This window comes from Microtus ochrogaster (assembly GCF_000317375.1).
Source record: "Microtus ochrogaster isolate Prairie Vole_2 chromosome 14 unlocalized genomic scaffold, MicOch1.0 chr14_random_1, whole genome shotgun sequence".
In the NCBI taxonomy this organism is placed as follows: domain Eukaryota; kingdom Metazoa; phylum Chordata; class Mammalia; order Rodentia; family Cricetidae; genus Microtus; species Microtus ochrogaster.
In genome coordinates this window covers 14975548-14990199 of record NW_004949096.1, presented here as the reverse complement: position 1 = coordinate 14990199, position 14652 = coordinate 14975548, and the positions used below count along the sequence as shown (strand labels likewise).

The window sequence follows — 14652 nt, the reverse complement described above, 5'->3', positions numbered from 1 at the left end:
TATTTTATTTTTAATTATGGGAAGATGGTATACACATGTGTGTGGAAGAAGACATCAGATCCTTGGAGCTGGAGTTTCAGGTGTTTATATGCTGTCTTATATGGGTGGTATAATTAAGCCTGGATCTTCTGCAAGAGCAATACACCTCACATTGTGAATTTTCCCAACATTTAATGAGATCCAGCTGTACTCCCTCTTATCCCTGATTCTGTCACCAGCAGTCCTTCTGTTACTTTCATATCATTCTTTCTTTTAAGTCCCACATATGAGAAGACACATGCTATACTTCTGTTGGAGTCCAGCTCATCTCACTTATCAAGATGTTGGTTTGGGTTTTTCTATTAAATTTTGTTTTGTTTTGTGGAGGAGGTTTCAAGGGCAGAGGGTGGATGTGAAAGATGGGGAGATAAGTGGGATTGGGATGCATGATGTGAAACCCACAAAGGATCAATAAAAGTTAAAAGAATTTTTTTAAAAGTTACAAAAAGAAAGTGAGGTTAGAGGAAAAAGGAGAAATCCATGTTCTGTGGCTCTTACTAATGTTAAGCAAGCTTCTGTGTCCCTTATACTAATGGTAAGCATCAGATCTCTGTCCCTTATAATAATGGTAAGCATAGGATGCTCATCCTCATAGGATATTTCTGTGACTATATAGAAGACAAGCAAGCATCCTACAATAAAGCTGATTTAAAGGGTCGGCTAATGGAGAGTCCACACCAAGTTAGTATTTTATTTCTTTGAGAAATAATGTTGTAATGAGATTTCTCCTACCATTCGAGAAGGGAGACAATGAATAATTATAACTTTTGTTCCCAAAGACTTATGCTCTCTAAACCTCCCAAAGGAGGAAAGTTAAAGAAAGGAGACTAAGTTGCTAGTATAATTAATATTAGATAAATGTTGTATGCTTTTAGAAATGTAGAGATAGCTTTTCTGTATAAATAGCCAAAGATAATTCCATCATATTCACATATATTTAAGTAGTAGCCAGGGCTTAGAAGGCACTAGTGAAACTATCAACTCAACTCCATGCCTTGTGCATTACAAGACTTTCTAGGCACAATGGGGACTGCAGCCTATTTATCTGTAGAACAAATTACGAGGAAAAAGCTACATTTGGATGATGGTGATATGAGTCTCAGATGATCTCGTTGATTTGTATGTATCTACTACCAAGCTCTGGAAATTTGTTAAGATTCTCTGCTAAGAACTTTAATTTGAAGAGAAGCAAATAGGAGATAAAGGAGAGCAGTCATCAATCTAACAAACTGTCCTGGAAGAAGTCACCAGACATTCAAGATGAATAAAGCTACAGTAGTTTCACGTTTTGTATGGCCTCCAACCCAAATAAGGTTCCTTCCTATGCCTAGCAGACACATAAACACTGACATTGTTCATGCTTACATCACAAATAGATTAAATCCCAATATGTGTCAACCAATATTAAATTGCAATTTTTAAAAATTATTTATTTATTAAAGATTTCTGTCTCCTCCCTGCCACCGCCTCCCATTTCCCTCCCCCTTCCCCAATCAACTCCCCCTCCCTCATCAGCCCCAAGAGCAGTCAGGGTTCCCTGCCCTGTGGGGAGTCCAAGGACCTCCCACTTCATTTGCAATTAACTTCTAAGAAAAAGTAATTGAGTAATTTGTAGACTATACTGAAATACAATGTAAACCAAGTATATTATAAGTAAAAGATGGAAGAAAATACTCTAGAAAAAATTGTAAGCAAAAGAACTATGACATTGTAATATTAAAATGTACATAGTTAAATAGAGGTTTATTCTACACAAGGGAGGATATTTTTCTCCTTATTAATAGAATTTACTGCCAACCATCAAAACAATCATGCATGTAAATACAAGTATTATATCAAATAAATATAACAAGAAATACTAGCCATATTAAAATAAATTAACAGATTTAATGAAACATTCAGCATATACTCTGCATGAGCTTGCTTAAATAGATGGCACTTCTTTTAAATCTGTTCATAATTTTAATTTTATACATAACATAATACAAGACAGTAGAATAAACTCTTAACTCCTCCTCCGTTAAAATCAGATGTATACAAGTTAATGAAAGACAGTATTGGTGCAATAATAATCTATTTTTGGTAAAATTGAGATTTTATTATATGTTTTTAAATTTTTCTGCACATTAAATGTGACATATGAGGCTATAAGGATGGCTTTGTCACTAAAAGGTTCTCTTTGCAAACATGAGCACATAAGTTTAAACCTATGTAAAAATGCCAGACATTGTGGTATGACATTTCATCTCAGACTGGACAGGGGGATATTGATGGATACTACCTGAGACTCTCTGACATATGTAGTAAACACCAAGCCAATAAAAAATGGTGAATAGCTCCCAAGGAATAATACTTAAGGTTGGTGTCCGGCTACCACAACCACAAATGTAAACAAAAGTGTACATCCTACCACATTTATACACATGTAGAGCACAGTGGCTATATAGTCAGCTAACAGGTGAATTTGTATTTCGGTGCAGAAACATTTTTATTTAAAAATAAATAAATAAATAAGAAGTTATTTTCTAAACAAGATAAATATATATTCTAGATAGATTCAAAATCAAATCATGGAAAGTAGAATGAATTAAAAAAAAGCCATGCATCAAAAACTTTCAGAAAGATTCTGAACATCTGGTTGACCTCAGATATGGAAACATTCGCAAAGTACCAAACTGAAAGCATGAAGCATGAAGAAAGGATTTGTGAAGTCGATAACCTGATTTTTAAAGATGCATTTGCAATGCTTTAATAAACAAAAATTAGCATTTAGTTCATGGAAGGAAAATAAATGATGGCAACCAGGAGAAGAATGCAAGTTATTTTAATAAGAAATTATGGAAGGATAAACCAATTTAATGAGTATATATAAACGGGTCAACTTTGCTAGCAGAGAAAAATATGGGATATGAATTTTCAATCTTCAGTTTTACAGAAATGTAGATGATTATTTGACTGTTGATGGAAATGTGGAAAACAGTGATTTTTTTTCCTGGAGAAGGGTCAGAACAGGGAGAAAGTAAATTATATGTAACTGTCCACCAAGGAGGCACATTTCTCATCTCTCAGAACCTGACTTTATCATGTGTGACACAAGGGGCATTGGGCATGATTAATTAGTGGATCTGAGTTGAAAACATTGCCCTACAACAGCCAGGTGAACCCATAATAATAATATGATTCATTTTCATTTTCTTTCTCTCATTCTACAGTTATCAACTTTATTAAAATAATTGCTTAATATTCTGTAGGTAAGCTGTTGAAAAATCTGTTTCACTGAAGTAAGAAAGACAAGGAGGATTCAGAGAGCAGAGAGCTTGCACACAGGGAGGGATGTCTAGGGCAGAATGGGTTCTGTGGCCACCTACTCTTCCTTCACTTCTCTAACTTTCTTCCACTGCTGCATAGCCAACTTTTTTCCTTTTTCTATTTTCACTTTCTGGTGAAAGTAGTGTGTGCGTGCATGTGTGTGTGTTTATGTGTGTGTGTGTGTGTGTGTGAGAGAGAGAGAGAGAGAGACAGAGAGAGACAGAGACAGAGACAGAGAGAGACAGAGACAGAGACAGAGAGACAGAGACAGAGACAGAGACAGAAACAGAAACAGGGACAGAAACAGGGACAGAAACAGAGAGACAGATAGAAACCCAAGAAGATTATTGTCATGTGTTGACTTTAATTCATTATCTTAAGTTTGATCTTTCAACAATTAAAAACTTATTGTGCATAATCCTGGAAGCCAGAATGTTCTAGAACAGGACACCATATTTGTTGTCTGAATATCATAGTCTTCACACAGGCATATCCTGCTTTGTGATATTACTACACAGTACTGTCATCTACAAAGTTCATGCTCTATATCTGTAAAATGGAATTACAAAAATAATACACAAAATAATAATGGTTTAAGTACTTTGTGCAGTTTGTGTTGTGTTGCATGTATAAAAGTCCTCAGCCACATGCAATCATATGTGACCAGCAGGCCACAGGTAAGACACAACTATTATGACTTTGAAGTGTCATCATTGGTGGGAGATGGGTCAATCTCCATCAGGCCTTTTTTAAAAGGAGAAAAATCTCATTTAAGAAACTTGTGTTTTCACTACCTCTTAAACTCCTAAGAGCTCCAAGTCCTAATACCAGTAAACTGAAACATCAATTTGAACACATGCATTTTCTTGAGATATGTAAATACATCACAGAAGTGGTGTATATACAGCTGCATTGTGTCATTCTGGAATACAAGAAAATGATAACTGTTTCTATTGGTATTGCTATACTTAACAGATTTTCAGTGTGACAAAGGAACAAGTAGAAACATCTGTTTCTTCTTATCAAAAATTATAGAAATGAAAGATTAAAGTGTTGTATATAGTAGTCAAGTATATATTTAGGAATAAATTAGAATAAGTAAAAAGGATAGAGACTCCTGAATGTATCTCACATCCCTTTAAGTTAGTTTGAAAAATAAAAGATGATTCAGGCACGTGTTAGGAGATATTTATTGAACATAAGGCGACTGCCTATCTTAACATCTCCTATATATTTCTTCCTTTTTGATTCAATGTAAGGAGATGGTCAGTGAATAAATTCTCTATGTACTTTATCATCTAAAACAAGACACCTTTTCAAATATGTTTCTATGACTTGAAAATTCCATACATTTGTAAACTGTACTTTAGTCATTTTCATCTTTTTATCCTCAATTTATCTCTCTCATCCCCTCCTTCTCCCATTGAAATCTCACTTTCCAATGTGTCTCCTTACTGCTGTCATATCTTATTTTTATGTGGAGTGTAACAGATTTAATTAGAGTCTCTTCTATCAGCATGGATAGAAACTACTGATGAGATGTCTAAAACGCCACTTTAAACGTCAAAGAAGCCCTCTTAAATAAGTAGTGTGACATAGTTTTAGCCAGTATTTCTCAGATTTGTGTCCACAGGTGGAGGCATGTGTTTTCCAATACAGACCCAAATTATCCTCCACCCATCTTTCACAAACGTTGCTGAAGTGCTAAAGGGAAATGTGCCAGGCACTCTCACACAACTGCTGTTTTGCAATGATCACCCTTGGAAACTAGCCTGACCCACGTTTTCTTAAAAATGAGAGACTGCAACTCACAATGAAATGATAACAAGCTCTAGCCCACCAAGCAACTTTGTATTTAATATCCTGAACCTAGAACTCAGGTCCATTTAACACTCATCCCTCTTCTACCACATCATTTTAAACATTATTTTATTAATTTGGGTGGATTTTTGTTCTTTTCTCAAATATTACACCCAACTACACCTCCCTACTCTCTTATCCTCAAATTCCTACCTCCTTATCCATCAAATTCACTCCTCCTCCATTTATCTTTAGAAAAGGACAGGCTTCCCATGGATATCAACCAAATATGGCATACCAAGTTGCAGTAAAATGAGGCACATCACCTCACATTAAGAGTGGATGAGGCAACCCTGTAGGAAGAAAAGGTTCCCAAAAGCAGGCAAACAAGTCAGAGACAGCACCCTGCTCCCACTGTGAGATATCCCACAAAAAGACCAAGCTACACAACTATAACCTGCATGCAGAGGTACGAGGTCAGACCCAGACTTATGCAGGCTCCCTGAATGTCAGTTCAGTCTCTGTGAGTTTCTTTGAGGTATGGTTAGTTAATAATGTGGGTTTTATTGTGTTGTTCTTGACCCTTCTGGTATCTACAATTCTTCCCCCTCTTCTGCAGTAGTCATCATATCTGCCTAAGGATTGGTTGTGTGTCTCTACATCTGTTTCCATGCATTGCTGGGTGAAGCCTCTGTGATGATGATTATGCTAAGCTCTGGTTGGGTATAGTGAAGTATCATTACGAATCATTTCATTTTATTATTTTTTTTTGCCCCAATTGTCTTTGGTTCTATCTTAGGTCTCTGGGCTAACCCACCTTTTGCCCTCCACAGAGTGTCACAATTGGGCTGACTCTCATGGCATGGGTCTCAAGCTGGACCAGTCATTGGCTGGCCACTCCCACTAGTTTATCACTACCTTTACTCCAGGACATCTTGCAGGATGGACAATAGGTGGGTAGGAGATTTTGTGGCTAGTTTGGTGTCCCAGTCTCTACTGGAAATGTTGCCTGGTTACAAAAGATGGTCAATTCAGGCTTCATACTACTCCCCCCAACACCGATTACAAGGTGTCTTAGCTAGGGTCACCCTCATAGATACCTGGGGGCTTACATCGCACTAGATTTCAACCTTGCCCACAAAATGACCCTCAAAATGGAAAGCATTTTACTCATTGACTCTTTAACTGTTTCTTCAAGATCCTTCAGGATCAACTACTAAGTTAACACCACTCTCAACTTCCTGTCTAATTTTTTTTTTGTTTTAATAACCCATTTAGTCCAATTTGTGTTGAGTCTATACTCCTAGACTTCTCATCATTCACTGGAAACATGCCAACCTCCTAAAGCTGTAGCCTTAAAGAAAATCGCCTGTTCTTTTCCTAGAACCCAGCAACTGTCTACAGCTCCCCAATTAGGGGGACGAGCTCCTGAGATACTCCCTTTCCATGCTAGAATGATGACTGACTTGAATTGTGCAGATCTTGTGCAGTCAGCCACAGCCTCTATGAGTTCATGAGTCCAGCCATCCTGTTATGTTTAGAAGACGCTTTTTTCAGGTTCCTTTCAGGTTTCCTGTATTCTATAGATGATCTAAATAAAACACATACACGTAAAGATTTGGTGCCAAGATCCACACCTGAGTGAAAACACAGTCCGTTCCTCTTGGTCTGTATTACTCCACTCATTATAATCATTTCCAACTCCATCCATTTATCTGAAAATTTCATATCTGTGTTTTTCTTTGCAGAATCAAGAACATGCATTTCTTTAGAATGATACTTAAGATGCCACATTATAATGCTGGCACTCTTCGATAAGTTTAATTGTCTTTGAAAAATGTTCAACTGTGTTCCAGAAGATTTATAATTCTGCTTTATTCCCAAGCCTTCCACTGTGTAGACATCCTTACTGATAACACATCTTCTTCAGTATTTCCATGTGGCTCTTTGAAAAATGTGAGCTGTTTTCCTTTATTATTTCAGTGAATCTTGTCCCAGCACCAAACCTCCAGTACAGTTTGTATATATACACACAGACAGTGATGTTATTGTCTGTGTGGCAGTAAGAAAGGCAATGGGAGAGGAAATTAAAAAGCAACAGGTGATGAAAACAGAATGATTACATCTTCTCTCATCATAAACACACCTGAGAATCCCAAAGACATTTATTTATGTGCAATAAATGTTTGTTTCTGTACAATAGAATCATTTTTCATTTTTGTCAAAAAAGATTTAACCAGATTTTATGAGAACACGATTTTGATATTTGTTAAGGAATGAATTAGTAAGCTCAAAAAATTTAGCAAGCTCCAACAGTTGTCCCTGGGTAGGTTTATCTGAAACCTAAAGGCAGACTTTAGCAGACTCCATCAGAAAATGTGGTCTCAGCATTGCTGACCCTGCTCTTCTGTTGTTCTGAAGAAGCTTGTCTCTGAGAATATGATTGGGCACATTTATCTGATCATTGGAGAGATCATTGTTATGGGATGCTAACAGACTCGGGCCCTGCTTTCTAGTTCTCAAAAGTGGATACTTCAGGTTCTTCTGTGTCCTGTTGTTACATAGATATTCAAGGAGTCTGGTGGCTGCACTAATGGTCTTATGTATGCATGGAATTCTACCTCAACTTACAGGCATGACCCTTTGGTTCACATTCATAAAGCTGAATCTCAAGAGAATGACATTTTCACACTCAATGGTCATTTTCCTTACTGTGGAAAATTAAAAACAAAACACTATATTCAAAAATCCTTCTTAACTGGTTCTAATCAGCAGTCACAGCAAGTTTGAGGCAGGCTTTGGTGTTTCTGTTTTGTAGCTCAGGACAGTTAGGCTCAGAGAGGTTGTGGTGAGAGAATAACATCATTGGGCTGGAGTCTGAACTTTCTAATTCTTAAACACATAGTTCCTCCCCATACAGAAAGCAATTGTAGTAAAACTGATGCTTAGATCAGGCAAAGTTTAATGACTTATTATGGAAATTATGCAGTTAAATTCAGTCAAGAACAGTAGGACAGAAAACCCTTTCTCGATTTAGTGAGACCTTGAAATGCAATACTTGAATGCTTAAAAAGAATTTATTTCTTCATGTATAAAGCTAGAGAAGTCAGAATTTTCAAGACAATAAATAAACAAACAAACAAATAAATAAATAAAAGGGGAAGGCTCGAGTTCCTTGTGTGTATCATCAGAGTATCAAAGGCACAAACACACTTCTCTATTTTTCTGAAGAGCAAATAGTCAGGTACTGGGCAAAGTGAAGGAAAACATCAAGAAAGAGCAAGAAGAGGATCCCTGTAGTATATTTTCCACTTTAAATACTCATCACCATCTTTTCTCATGAACTGGAGTTTTGATCTCTTTGATCCATATCTTCAATTTTAAAAATATAGGGTCTATGGTAAGGATTTTGAATTATATTTCAGATTCTGTAAGCAAGCAGTAGTTATTTTAAGCAGAAAATGCATGTTAATACTGACATTTATTCAGAGAGTAAAATTCCACCAAGGTAGAGGAGCCACCTCTTCCTAAACTACAAACAGGGAACTCATTAGTTTTCGGGTGAATGGCGATGACCTCATGACTTTGTACAGACAGATGAAATGGATGAGAAGTAGTTGGACTTGGAATAGGTTGAAACAATCAGAGATTTTGAAATGACTCAAACCCTTTAGCTCCAGCAGTTGTATGAAATATAGTTTAGGAGAAGAATATAATTGGGGATAATTAAGTTTGTTGAAGCTCTTGGTAGATATTTGTGTGCCATTACCCATATACACCCTTTGTTTAAGAGGGAATTGAGTACTACGGGTGTTTATAGAGGCTTCCAGAGAATACTGGACCATTCTATTTGAGTTTTCTTATTCTGCATTATTATGTTTCTTGTTTTTATTTCTTGTTTTTATTTTTGAGGTTTTAGTTTAATGCTATCCTGGTAGAATATCTCTGTGATCCCCAGAGGGTCTTCCAGCTCCTCTGTCTGGTATACTTGTGTTTTTTAAACCTTCTTCTCAACTATGTATCATTTTTATCTCTTCACACTTATGACTGTGGATGTCCCTTCATAGCAGTGCTTTGCATATCACCGAGTGTGACATGCTTTAGTTGTTGAGCTCATAGTTTACCATTTAAATTCCCATAAAAGCTAGTCTCTCTCAAGTCACAAATCATACCCACTGTACTCATCATTGCATTCCCGGTAATTACAAGGACTAATTGTTTAATATGTGAAATTTTTACATCCTGCAGATGTTTTTCTTTCGAGTCCTGATTCCTACTTGTGATCAAATCCTGAGCAGATTCCGAAAGACAGCCCTTAGCTGTGCAAAACTCACTTGCTGGAAGTTGGAAATGGTCCAGTCACTCTGAGCTTCGAATCCTTATAGTTAGTTTGGCACAGCCACCTCTGTGAAAGCCTCCACTCCTCGTTAAAGTAATAATCATCTTCTTTGCCTTAGCTCACTCATAGCCTCTTGAATTCTGATTATCAGACAGTGGCTTAAAAATAGTTATAACACAATGTGAGAATGGCTGAAATAGCATTTTCTCTTCAGTATTCTCATAAAGGATTTGTTAGTTCCTTGGTAATTTTAAACATGTTTCGATCATATTTATTACAACTCATACCCCTCCAGATTCATCACTTTTCTCTGTCCATCCATCTTTGTGTCTCCTTTTCTTTTTGTTTTCTTTTTGTTTTCATCTAAGTCCAGTTTTTGTTACTCATGTTGTGTGGCCTCCCACGAGAGTGTGATTCACTTACCAGAAACATTCTCTGAAAGCTGATTCTCCATCTTTCAATAACAATCAGTTGTTAACAGTTCCATAGTTAGAGGTGGGACATCAGGTCCATCTTCCTTCTTCTTATAGGATTTAGTCTACTTTTGTATTGAGTTTTATTGAGCTCTACATTTTTCTCTGTTTTTTTCCCTGACCCTCCCCCCCCCTTCAACCTTCCCCCAAGGTCCCCATGCTCCCAATTTACTCAGGAGATTGTGCCTTTTTCTACTTTCTACTTCCCACGTAGATTAGATCTATGTAAGTCTCTCTTAGTGTCTTCATTGTTGTCTAAGTTCTCTGGGATAGTGGTTTGTAGGCTGGTTTTCTTTGCTTTATGTTTAAAATCCACCTATGAGTGAGTACATGTGATAGTTATCTTTCTGTGTCTGAGCAGCCACAATGAACCTTATAAAAGAGAAAGTGGGAAATACACTTAAACACATTGGCATTGGAGACCACTTCCTAAATATAAACCAGGCAGCACAGACACTGAGAGAAACAATTAGTGAATGGGACCTCCTGAAACTGAAAAGCTTCTGTAAAGCAAAAGACACAGTCAACAAGACAAAACACCAGCCTACAGAATGGAAAAATATCTTCACTAACCCCACATCAGAGGTCTGATCTCCAAAATATACAAAGAACTCAAGAAATTGGTCACCAAAAGAACACATAATCCAGCTCATTGAACGCGGCGCCAGCTTTGGGGGAAATCGGTGCTGTGTCCTCTCCAGCACAGCCAGGCCTACACGCGAGCAACCAAGTTTAAGGGACCTGCAGTCGGTATTGATCTTGGCACCACCTACTCCTGTGTGGGCGTCTTCCAGCACGGGAAAGTGGAGATTATTGCCAATGACCAGGGTAACCGAACCACACCAAGTTATGTGGCTTTTACTGACACGGAACGATTGATTGGGGATGCTGCGAAGAATCAGGTTGCAATGAGCCCCACCAACACAGTCTTTGATGCCAAACGTCTGATCGGACGTAGGTTTGATGATGCCGTTGTGCAGTCTGACATGAAGCACTGGCCCTTCATGGTGGTGAACGATGCAGACAGGCCCAAGGCCCAAGGAGAGTACAAAGGAGAGACAGAAAGCTTCTACCCAGAGGAGGTGTCCTCTATGGTTCTGACTAAGACGAAGGAGATCACAGAAGCATATCTGGGGAAGACGGTTACCAATGCTGTAGTCACAGTGCCAGCCTGCTTCAATGATTCTCAGCGGCAGGCAACAAAAGATGCTGGAACTATTGCTGGCCTCAATGTCCTTCGAATTATTAATGAGCTGACTGTGGCTGCTATTGCCTATGGGCTAGGTAAGAAGGTTGGAGCTGAAAGGAATGTGCTGATCTTTGACTTGGGAGGTGGTACTTTTGATGTGTCCATCCTCACAATTGAGGATGGAATTTTTGAATTCAAATCAACAGCTGGAGACACCCACTTGGATGGAGAAGACTTTGACAACAGGATGGTCAACCATTTCATTGCTGAGTTTAAACGAAAGCACAAGAAGGACATCAGTGAGAACAAGAGAGCTGTCAGGCGTCTGCGTACTGCCTGTGAAAGGGGAAAGCGCACCCTCTCCTCCAGCACCCAGGCCAATATTGAGATTGATTCTCTCTATGAGGGAGTCGACTTCTATACTTCCATTATCCGTGCTCGATTTGAAGAATTAAATGATGATCTGTTCCGGGGCACTCTGGACCCTGTAGAAAAGGCTCTTCGAGATGCCAAACTAGACAAGTCTCAGATCCATGATATTGTCCTGATGGGTGGTTCTACCAGAATCCCCAAGATTCAGAAGTTTCTGCAGGACTTCTTCAATGGAAAAGGGCTGAACAAGAGCATCAACCCTGATGAAGCTGTTGCTTATGGTGCAGCTGTCCAGGCAGCTATTCTATCTGGAGACAAGTCTGAGAATGTTCAGGATTTGCTGCTCTTGGATGTCACTTCTCTTTCCCTTGGTATTGAAACTGCTGGTGGAGTCATGACTGTTCTCATCAAGCGAAATACCACCATCCCTACCAAGCAGACTCAGACTTTTACCACCTACTCAGATAACCAGCTGGGTGTGCTCATTCAGGTGTATGAAGGTGAACGAGCCATGACCAAGGATAACAACCTGCTTGGAAAGTTTGAAGTTACATGCATCTCTCCAGCACCCCGTGGTGTTCCCCAGATTGAAGTCACTTTTTACATCGATGCCAATGGCATCCTCAGTGTTTCTGCTGTAGTTAAGAGCACAGGCAAGGAGAACAAGATCAGCATCACCAATGACAAGGGCCGCTTGAGCAAGGAGGATATTGAGCGCATGGTCCAGGAAGCTGAGAAATACAAAGCTAAAGATGAAAAGCAGAGAGATAAGGTTTCCTCCAAGAATTCCATGGAGTCTACGCTTTCAACATGAAAGCAACAGTTGAAGATGAGAAACTTCAAGGAAAGATCAACGATGAGGACAAACAGAAGATTCTAGACAAGTGCAATGAGATCATCAGTTGGCTGGATAAGAACCAGACTGCAGAGAAGGAAGAATTTGAACACCAACAGAAGGAACTGGAGAAAGTCTGCAACCCTATCATTACCAAGCTGTACCAGACTGCTGGTGGGATGCCTGGAGGAATGCCTGGATGCTTCCCTGGTGGAGGAGCTCCTCCATCTGGTGGTGCTTCTTCAGGGCCCACCATTGAAGAGGTGGATTAAGTCAATCCAAGTAGAGGTGTAGCATTGTTCCACAGGGAAACATTTGAAGGACCCAAATTTAGCAAGTTACATGGCAGTTTCAAATTCAAACTGCTACAATAAATTTACTGGGCATTCTCAATACATGGAACATGTGCACAGACAGTGAAGTAAGCATTGCACTTTGTAAGCACGGTATCCTAAGTGGAAAATGCAATGTCTATAATAAAACAGGTGGAAAATGGAATGTCTAATAAAAATATTTAAATTGGCAAAAAAAAGAACACATAATCCAATAGAAAAATGGAGTACAGAGCTAAACAGAGAATTCTCAACAGAGGAATGTAAAGTGGCTGAAAGACATTTAAGGAAATGTTCAACATCCTTAGTCATCACAGAATTGTAAATCATAATATCTCTGAGATTCCATCTTACACCTGTAAGAATGGCCAAAATCAAAAACATTGATAACAATTTATGCTGGAGAGGTTGTGGGGGAAAGGTAACATTTCTGCATTGCTGGTGGGAATTCAAGCTGGTATAACCCCTTCGGGTGTCAGTGTGGCGAATTCTCAGAAAATTAGGAAATAACCTTCCTCAAGACCTAGTAATACCACTTTTGGGTATATATCCAAAGGATGCTCAAATTTGCCACAAGGACATGTGCTTTATATTTATATTCTGACACAAATCTTGTGTTTCTAAATGTATATCTCCCCTGTTGTGCTCAGACGGACATGCTTCCTTGTGCTAATACACCAGAATTCCTTGAAACTGCATGAGAACTTCCCTGTCCTTAAATAGAGGTGTAGACAATGCTTTTCTGGATAAGCATCCTTTTTGATGGGACTATGATATTAAAATGATAAGTAGATTGGAATATTCTAACATAGTTCAAAATTCATAAATTTTGCAGCAAAAATAAACATAAATTCACTTCAGGTGTTTTGTTATAACTCATATCTACTTAAGTTCTTTCAATTCTTTGAATTTCAGTTTCTTCTGCAACATGATGATAAAAACATATTTGCTTATCTAGATTTTAGTGGGAATTAAGATGTTAATCTATGTAAGCTAATACTAGCTAATAAAGTCCTAAATGGATTAAACAATATGATCCTAAATAATGGGAAAATATACTGACAAAGGAATACATGAAATATTTTTGTGTGAACAATGTTTTTATACCACCATTACAAGTACTTCAAGAAAAAACTTCAGAATCTTTTTCTCCCCCAGAAAGTATGTTCAGTTGTCATTTTTCATGTCCCCACGTAGTTCACATTAGAAATATCCAATCCAGGAAGTAAGAATTAACTATATATGAACAAAATATCTATAAAATATTTGTGGAATCTTAACAAAATATTAAACTTCTGGAATTCAGACTTCATTATAAGATGTATATAATGGTACATATAGATCATAGAGTTATTTACAGAGTTAGATATTATATAAAAGCCAATATCTGTACTTAGTAAATAGTATGTTCTGGACTACAGCATATTCCTGGTACATAATAATAATAATAATGCCAGTAACATGTCAACTAGTTTTAATGCATTGTTTAATTTAGTATTGTCAATCTATGTCCTTGTCTGTGTAGTGCGGAGTAATAACTGAAATAGAGACATTTAGTGCTTACCCACTTTTCTCTATTTATTTCTCAGGAATTGCATCACATTTCCCCTTGAACTTGGAAATAGGAAAGAAAATGATATTAATTTTATTGCTAACTATGAATTATGTATATATTTTATATGTTTCATCTATGGGCAAAGTGTATCAAAAGACCAGTAGTTGTCTTCAAATTCTCTTATGTCACATACTGACAGGCCACTAAGGTTAATTTGAGGATGGGTTGACAATAGGACAATGGACCCCTATCACCTTTGATTATGAGTACAACAGAACTACATTCATCCTGTGACAGTTATTCATGAGTAAAAATGCATTCCAAATATGTTAGAGAATCATTGTAGATGAAAAGAACAGTAATTCAAAACTATCATCAGATAAATAGTAAGTTTGAGGCTAGCCTGAAT

The 14652-nt window shown here is 37.8% G+C and overlaps 1 pseudogene; it reads left to right on the top strand.

The window, feature by feature from the left end:
* Positions 1-618: 618 nt before the first annotated feature.
* Positions 619-12746, top strand: LOC101987641 (annotated as a pseudogene).
* Positions 12747-14652: the final 1906 nt, after the last annotated feature.